This window comes from Python bivittatus, unplaced genomic scaffold (genome assembly GCF_059951505.1).
Source record: "Python bivittatus isolate LINGU-HERP-01145 unplaced genomic scaffold, Pbiv_v1 ctg000830_np1212, whole genome shotgun sequence".
Taxonomy (NCBI): Eukaryota; Metazoa; Chordata; class Lepidosauria; order Squamata; family Pythonidae; genus Python; species Python bivittatus.
The window spans coordinates 100,919-109,800 of NW_028277100.1; the positions used below are offsets into that span (position 1 = coordinate 100,919).

At 40.1% G+C, this 8,882-nt stretch overlaps 1 pseudogene; it reads right to left on the minus strand.

Moving 5' to 3' along the window:
* Positions 1–263: 263 nt before the first annotated feature.
* Positions 264–8,424, minus strand: LOC148214108 (vomeronasal type-2 receptor 26-like; annotated as a pseudogene).
* Positions 8,425–8,882: the final 458 nt, after the last annotated feature.

An 8,882-nucleotide genomic window follows, 5' to 3' on the forward strand; every position in this document is an offset into this window, starting at 1 on the left:
GGTGCTGCTTATCCTCTTCAAAGACTTTGAGTCCATGGCCAACATACCATCATGGATATCATGAAAAATATTGTGACCTCCTGATATAGGTCGGTGGGTGAACTGACCTCTATGGAGGGTTCTTGACATCCAATTATAGGTTTGAAAAACACAAGATTGGGTGGGGTGGCTGTGGATGGTTTTTGTTTTTTTTTTAATTAAAAGATCATTAAAGAGTCAAAGAGAGTTTTTTGGAATTGTTAACTAATTTTTTTAGGAGGCACCTAGCCAAAACTCACGGTACTATTTTATTTTGACATCAAATGTTCTTTTGTATTTAGATCTGGCCGTAGGAAGATAATGTAGCATTTGGGGAAAAAGATGAAGCTCAGAAGGCCAGCACTGGAGGCCAAGATGGAGAAGATCTGCACAGCAACCATGTACTTTCCCTTTGTGCTCAGATAAGTGGGCACAAAGGAGACCCAGACACTGCAGAACACCAACATGCTGAAGGTGATCAGCTTGGCTTCATTGAAGGCCCCAGGGAGGTTCCGGGCCAGAAAAGCCACTACGAAGCAGACAGCAGCCAGGAAGCCCATATAGCCAAGGGCACCATAAAACATGAGAACAGAACCTTCATTGCATTGCAAGATGATTTCTCCAAACTGCAAGTTCATGTCAGACTCAGGGAAGGGAGGAGAAGTCCCCAACCAGATGCTGCAGAGGACAACTTGCAGACCAGAGCAAGAAAGGACGATGGAGTTAGCCAAGCTCTTCCCCAGCCATCTCTGCACTTTATTCCCTGGCTTTGTGGCCAAGAACACTAACACCACCGTGACTGTTTTGGCCAAGACAGAAGAGACAGCCAATGAGAAAATGATGCTGAAACCTGTTTGTCGCAGAAGGCAGGTGGCTCTCCTTGGTCGGCCAATGAAGAGGAAGGAGGTCAAGAAGGAAAGCAGAAGGGAGACCAGAAGCATATAAGAGAGGTCCCGATTGTTGGCTTTGACAATTGGAGTGTTTTGGAATTTAATGAAGATTCCCAAGAGAAACCCTGTGATTAATGAGAGGAACAAGGCAAGGGAAGCCAGGATGATTCCCAGATTTTCTTGATAGGATAGGAAGGTCCTAATCTTGTGTATACAGTGATCCCGATGGATGTTTGGATATTGATCTTCTGGACATTTGTTGCATTTCTCTGTATCTGGAAAGCAAGAGTAAGATCTCCTTTACTCAAATGATGCTAGCAGAAGGGGAAAAAACCCTCTACTTTTGATTAGAACAAAGAAATTAAGGGGAGATGACCTTCAGGGAGGCTCAGGTTGAGGATGACCTTCAGGCAGGATGGTTGAGGATATCATCATGCATTCCTGTTCTGAAGAAATAATTAAGGCTCCTGCCAGGAGAAGAAGAAACTCTGGTTCTTGCATGAGTCATGATTATGATTATGATTATGATTTTCACCTTGCCTCCTCTTAGTGAGAATCCAGAAGTTGGAACAGCCATTTAGATCATCAGGTCTACTATCAGTGTTCAGTGCTGGTGGGCTCAGTTTGGAGAGTGGTGTATTTAGGGTGTCATGAACATAGCAAGGAAGAGTTCACTCACCAGAGATGAAAAACGTTTTTCAAAACCGCCTTGCACAGAAAATGCCTAAGTAAAGATCCTCTCCCTTTACTCTGGTCTCACCTTCCATGGTGGAGATGGTTCCTTCTGCACAAGGAAGACAGTCGTAGCAGCAGATGGGCCTCCCTTCCTGAGCCACCTTCATGAATCCGGGACGACAGCTTTCCACACACCTGGAAGGAGGCAGGGGCTGAGAAGAGAGAAAAAACACCCAGGAAATGAATTTATTTCATGAAAGGATGCAAAGGAGGAAGGACCTAGTGATCCAAAATTCAAGACTGAGCTTTACTCAGTTTGAATCCTATAAAAAAATTGGCATTCATCAAACAGTTTCAGCTGCCTGTTACTTCTGTGTTATCTTCTCTTCTGATTTTTCACACCACACAATTTTTAGAATCTAAATTTATATACTGAATCACTCCAGAAAAGTTTGGATGGTTATTTTGCCTTGCAGAATTAATCCTGTTGCTCCATGGATCAAATCTACATACTCTTGCCCAGGACTAATGAATTGTTTGTTTAAATTTTTAAGATTATATTTCTCATAGAAGCCTCCAAATCTAAACAGGGAATTCTCTTGGAGTATTTTGATGACATTCAAAACCACTTCCTGCCCAAACAATGCAACCCTGGTGGGAAGAGCTTCAGTGAGAATGAAATAAACATTTTCCCACCTTGTTCAGCCCTTCCATCTCTGCAGTCACATTCGGGTTGATCATAAATGTGAATTCCTGGGATCCCTGTTGTTCTAGACTCCCAAACGTCACTTTTGTAATAGAGGTTTTGGAGAAAATCACCCAGGTCACAATGTCCAGGTCTGATGCCAGCTCTCTATTTTCATTCAAATACACCCCTTCTATGGAATTATTGTAAAACTGAGAATTTTGAAGGACGGAATGAAGCTGGAATGGAAGAGAAATTGGGTATTTTTAGAGAGGGCACCCAAAACCCCTTCACTTGTGCTGGGGATGAACTGAAGATGTATCTGTCTATATACAAAATGAACATATCGGATTCTTCCAGAAACGATCTATAAATAAGTGAATTGTAAAACCAACTAACTTACACTTTAATTATGTATGAACTGCAGAAACATTGAGATAGCTGAGAGAGAAACTTGGACAGGATTTCAAGATTTTTATATGCCCAATAACAATAAAATTGCATTCCTGGAATCCCTGCAGTGTCTGTTTGTTGACCTGTCCTACCTGGAGGGGTGACATCAGCCTTGAAAGCCTGCCCAAGTTTCTCCCTGTCCCAATTCACATTAAACAAAGTCAGGCAAGGGGGATTTTGGGTTTCTTTCCAAAATCTCCTTCTGTTTCTAGACTATGTAATCACCTACCAGTTCCTCCTTGATGGTTTATTCCTTACCTTCATCCCTCTCAATTCCTTTACAATCTACCTGTCAAGTGGCAACAGATAGGAAAAAACATGTTAAAAGGACCTTTCTTTTTTTTTTCCTATTTTTTTTATTAAAGATTTTTTAAAAAGAGGATAAAGCTAGTACAAACTAATATAAAGTGAGGAAAAGAAAAAGAAAGAAATCAAAGAGAAAGCTAAAAGTGCAAGAAAGGAAAAAGGAAGTAAAAGAAAAATAGAAAAGAAAGAAAAAAGATGCAAAGAAGTAGCTTCCAATCTTCTTTACAGCAATTCTAAGTACAGTAATACCTCGGTTCATGAACGCTTCTGTTCACGAACAATTCGGTTCATGAACAGCACCGTTCGCAAAATTTTGCTTCCGTTTGCCAGCTCCACATTGGGTGACGAACATGACCCGCAGCCATCTTCCCTGTTCTGACACGTGGTCGTGGCTTCCTGTAGGCGAGGGGGACTCTCCCTCCAAACAATAAGCGCCTCCCCACCGGCCTTCCTGTCCTCCATGCCAGAAGTCGCCTCAAGCAAGGTTCGTGTTCTCTCTCTTCAGACTGTACTGTACTGTACTTTGTTTCATATTTTCTGTGGTTTAATAAAAAATACATATGGTTCAGAACGGATTAATCTTATTTACATTGAACCTTATGGGGAAATTTGATTTGGTTCGCGACCAATTCAGTTCGCGACCAGAATCGTGGAATGAATTAAGTTCGTGAACCAAGGTACCACTGTACAATTATTAATTTACCTCTTACTCTGTGGTTACAACATAACTATATTAAATTAAAATCTATTTTCTCTAATCATCAAAACCATATGTTCATTTTTTTCTGTTTCATGGAAAAAGTCCACAACGGGTTCTCAGTCAGCAATAAACATAGTTATTGTCTGTTCTCTGATCAAAGAATCCAATTTAGCCATCTCAGCAAGTTCCAGCGTCTTTACCCACCATTCCTCCATTCTTGGTACTGCCAAATCTCTCCATTTTTGTGCGTACAATAATCTCACTGCAGTTATCAAGTGCAAAAACAAAGTTCCATGACTTTTTTCCAGCTGTTTGTCCATCAATCCCAAAAGGAAACCTCTGCTTTCAATTGTATATTAATCTTTAAAATCCCCTGAATTAGTTTATGTATTTGAACCTAGAATTTCCTAGCTTCTTTACATTTCCACCAGACATAATTAAATGTCCCTCCTTGTTCACATTGCCAATCTAAATTATGCTTTCTAGACCATTTCTCCGGTGATATATACCAAAGATACATCGTTTGATAAACATTCTCTTTAAGATGACAACATAATGTAAATTTCAATCCATTCAGCTGTCAGATCCACCCGGCTCAGCATGGCCAACACTGCTGTTCAGTTTCACCGCCCCTAGTCAATTTCACCACCCCAGGCCAGGCAGCAGAAAAGAGGAAGTTGGAGAACCACAAGTTAATTGCCGGCAGGTAGGTGGCGGCCATTGACTCAGGGCAGGAGCCGGCATCCCTCGAGCGCCCCAGGCAACGCAAACCGCAGCGGCTCGGAAGCGCGGCTATCAGCGAGCAATTAAGAAGCCCCGGCTTAGCCTGCAGAAGAAAAGCCCAACGAACCCAACAACCCCACAAACAAAGGACTGCAATCAGGGAGACAAAGAAACACGGCTGAATCTGCCATTTGGGCGAGGGGGAGAATACTGTGGGCAACCACTAACCCAGGCAACGGGAAGAAGCACGGGAACGGGGAACCTATAAAACGCTATTTAATCTGTGCCAAGCCAACCCTAGATTTGTTTGTATCCACCTGCATTACACCCTAGTAAACTTCTTTTGCTGAACCCGTGTTTCGCGAGAGTTTCATTCGGTGCTGAATGTGGTAACTCTTTCATCAGCCACATATTTTCCCAATGTTCCATCTGTATATTATAGCCAAAAATTATAGTCCAGTTTATAAAAATTTAATAAATTTTATTTTTTAACAAATTTTATAGTTTATACTTTATTTTTATTTATAATGTAATAAATTTTATAAAACTCCTCTTTAAGATTACATGAAGTTAATCTCAGTCCTTCCAGCCACATACTGTATTTTCCCATTGTTGCATCTATATATTATAACCAAAAATTTAGCACCCTTTATCATGCGTTCTGTCACTTGTTCTTGTGTTTCAAATTTCAATAAACATTTATATATTTTAGCAATCACTTGTTCATCATTTGCACAGAATTTATTTCAAACACAGTCTTCAAAAGCATGCATTATTTTAAACGTTTCTAATAATTATGAATCAGAGAAACATTGACAACTTTATCCCTCTGCCATGAGTGCTTCTCTTAATTTTATTTCACTTTCCCATTGAAAAAAATTCTAGTGTCTCATGATAGGTTGACCATTCATGTTTGCCTATTATTTCTGGTCTATAAAATGCTTCTTGTGCTTCTTGGGCCTGAAAACACAAAGGTGTTTTTGGGCACAACCTGGGTTTGTACCTCTTCCATATTGTCAATGTCACACGTCTAACATAGCGATTTTTAAAATCCACATTAACCTTTGCTCTGTCCTACCACAAATATCCATGCCACCCAAATCCCAGGCTGTGTTCTTCTAACTCCAAAAGCCTTCTATTTCTCAGCAACACCCACTCTTTCCTCCAGACCAAACAGCAAGCTGCAAAATACAATTTCAAGTCAGGCAAATCCAATCCTTTTCTTTCCTCTGCATCTTATAACACTTTATATTTAACTTGTGGCTTTTTTCCCCCTGCCACACAAATTTCAATATGTCCTTCTGCCACTGTTTAAAAGGTGCATCAGGTGTCAAAACAGGTTTTGTCCAAAACAAAAACATCATTCTAGGAAAGACATTTATTTTTCTCACAGAAATTCTCCCCAGAAATGACAATTGTAGTTTTTCCCACCTTAAGATGTCTTTTTAAACTTCATCCCATGTTCTAATATAGTTATTTTGAAATAACATGCAATTCATGTTTGTCATAATGATAAGCAGGTATTTCACCTTCTTCTCAATCTTAAAAACCCATTTTATTCATCAATCCTCTTTGGTCTTCTATTTTCATATTTTTTGTTAACATCTTTGTCTTCTATTTATTAATCTTGAGACCTGCTAATGCACCCAATTCTTTTAATTTGCCCATTAATATTTCAATTCTTTGAGACATCTTCCAGAACCAACACAAATCATCTGCAAATGCCTTTAACTTTCCTGTTCTGACAACTTCATTTGAATCTCCTCCAATTCTTCTTTGAATTTTTCAAGAAATTTTCTCTCCTGCTGGACAGAATTCAACCAAAATCTTTGCTGGTTAAAAGTAGAAATCAAACCTTCCAATCTGTCCCTTAGAAATGACATCTTTTTCTGCCTTAATCTCTACTTTAAAAAAAAACAAACTCTTTTCTCTTATATAAAAATCTTTTCTTTGAGGACGGTTATGTCTGATTTATCAATCTTCAGTCTTGTATAAAAATGCTGCTGCAAAACCGGATCCCTCGTCTTCTTCCTGACCAAGTGCATCGAAAGATCCCTTGGAACATTCCTTGTTCTCCCAAATCATGAATTTGTTCACATTCTGCCTCTACATTCTCGTCTTCCCACTCCAAAAAAAAATTGGCCAATACTTTAATATTCGTTTCTGTGACATCGTAACTAGAATCCTCTGGCGTTGCTCTACATCTCAAACAAAATTCCTTCTCTCTCAATTCCAAAAGAGCCAGGTTACCTATTTCGCTTACTCTAACTTCTGTCCTACTCTCTTAAATTTCCACTTTGTCCACAGTATGTTTTACCTCGCCAGACACTTGTTTTACAGAGCTTTCTATCTTCTTAACTTCTTTCATCTCCCCTTTCACCTTTTCCAGTCTTTCATCCATTCCTTTTTCAAGAGCTGTCAGATCAGTATGAAGTGATTCTAAACTGAACATAGTGTCAGATAAGATAAACTTCCAAAAAACTTCCACTTCTGTTATTCTTTGACAACCCTTTATATCATTAGCTTCAAATATTAATGAAAAATAGTAGTGGTTGGTTTTTAATTATTATTTTGGTTTGGTCCTCTTCAAAGCACAAGACCATCGAATAAGGTAGAAAATTCTTATCCAAACAGAATTGTGTTCTTCGAGGTTCCAGATCTTAATAACAACCATGAAAACACTTCTCAAAAGCTGTTCAAGGGAGATCCATTGTTGAACAAGGCAAGAAGCTATGAGAGAATGTCTCTGATTGCATCTCATTTGCTATTTCTCAATCATAATCTTTTTTTTCCCAAGGGATCCTGATTATGTCCCTCTATATGCTTCTGTAAGGAAGTGCAGAATTGCACGCCCACACACACACACACACACACACACACAAAGACACAGATGGATGTGCCAGAGTGGGCCCTCTAGCTTTCTTCTGGGGGAGCCCCTCTGCCATCCCAACAGTTCACCATGTTGAACCTCTGCAGAGCCTGTTTGGCCATAAGGATCTGCAGAGATCCATGAACAGAAATGTCCTCTTTCACTCAGGAGGGACTGCAAGAATCTTTGCTTGCCTTGAGATCTTTGTCTACGCACTTCATCAGCCTAGGAAAGGTTGGCCACTTGCTGAGACCCTTCTCCATTTCATTTCTCCAATCCTGCTGAAAATTGAATAGGGTGGCAAAGGAAGAAAACCTTTTTTAACCAAGAAATGGGGCTGTGCCTGGGCCAGGGCAGTCCTGCAGCAGAGGGAAAGCCCATTAGGGGAGGGGTCAGGAGGATGAAACTCTCAATACACCCCCCAATCACTGGAATGGAGGGGACAGGATTGGGTGGGAGATGGTGGTGCTCCAGTTTGCCAGGAGAGTAGTCAGAGAAGGGAGACACACAAGAAAAACAATAGATTAACCAAGAAACCATTATTGGCAGGATATGAAATGATATTTGATTGAATGAGGGAATGGTTGGATAAAAAGTTAAGATATCCAAATTATTTCTTCCAAATGAAGTTTAAAAGGAGACTCTATTGGCAAAGAAAGGAAAAAAGGGAAGGGAATTCAAAAGAGAGAGGAATGGAAAGTTGGGATTCAATTTCATGTCTGTCTCTGAATTTTATTTTATTTTTTATTTTATTGTGAGAATAGGAACCTGATTCTTACATTTGTACAACTGATTCTTAGCTCCAGAGGAGAGATACATAGCAGAAAAGAAATACCTGCCAAGCCTTCAGCCTTGAAGTCTCCAAGTTCTTCCCACCGTTGATCCTTGTCCTCTTCGATCGGGATACATAAGCTGTGTGTAAGGCCCGTGCCACAGCCCAGATGCTGTTGTAAATGAAATAGTTGTCCAGAGACAGTATCTGATCAATTATCTCCTCAGGCAGAGCCTCCAGCTCTTCTCTCTCTCTGCACCGTCTCCAGACTTTCACCGAAAAGGCATCCTTTGTGTAGGAGCATTTAAAATATGTCTGTGCAAGGTAACGCATAGTACGATAAACATTCATAAACCCACCATATTTTGCCATGTGGTTTCTCTTCATCAGAAAGGAAAAAATGCTATGAAGGAACTGAGTGCGAAAATCTATATATGCTAAAAAAATTGTGAAATCCCATCGGATTGTTGTGATCAGGATTTTTCCTGTAACAGGCTCCTTAAATGTTTCATATACTACTTGTATAAGATTTAGCCCTACAGTGAATGAATAATCCTCCGCACCATAAAGAAAGACATTCACTTGTTTCCACTCGCGATATGGACGATCACTTATGGAAACATGATAGATGGTTTTGGAAAAGGTTTGCAAGAGAACTGGACAAATGCCGTTCCTTAGCAACATAGAAGTCAGGGTCCTCAGGAACCTCTCCCCCTGGTCTGTGTCTGGAGCTATCAGACCCACCAAGGTCCACCTGAAATGGAGGAGCACCTTGACCATCCCTGGGTATT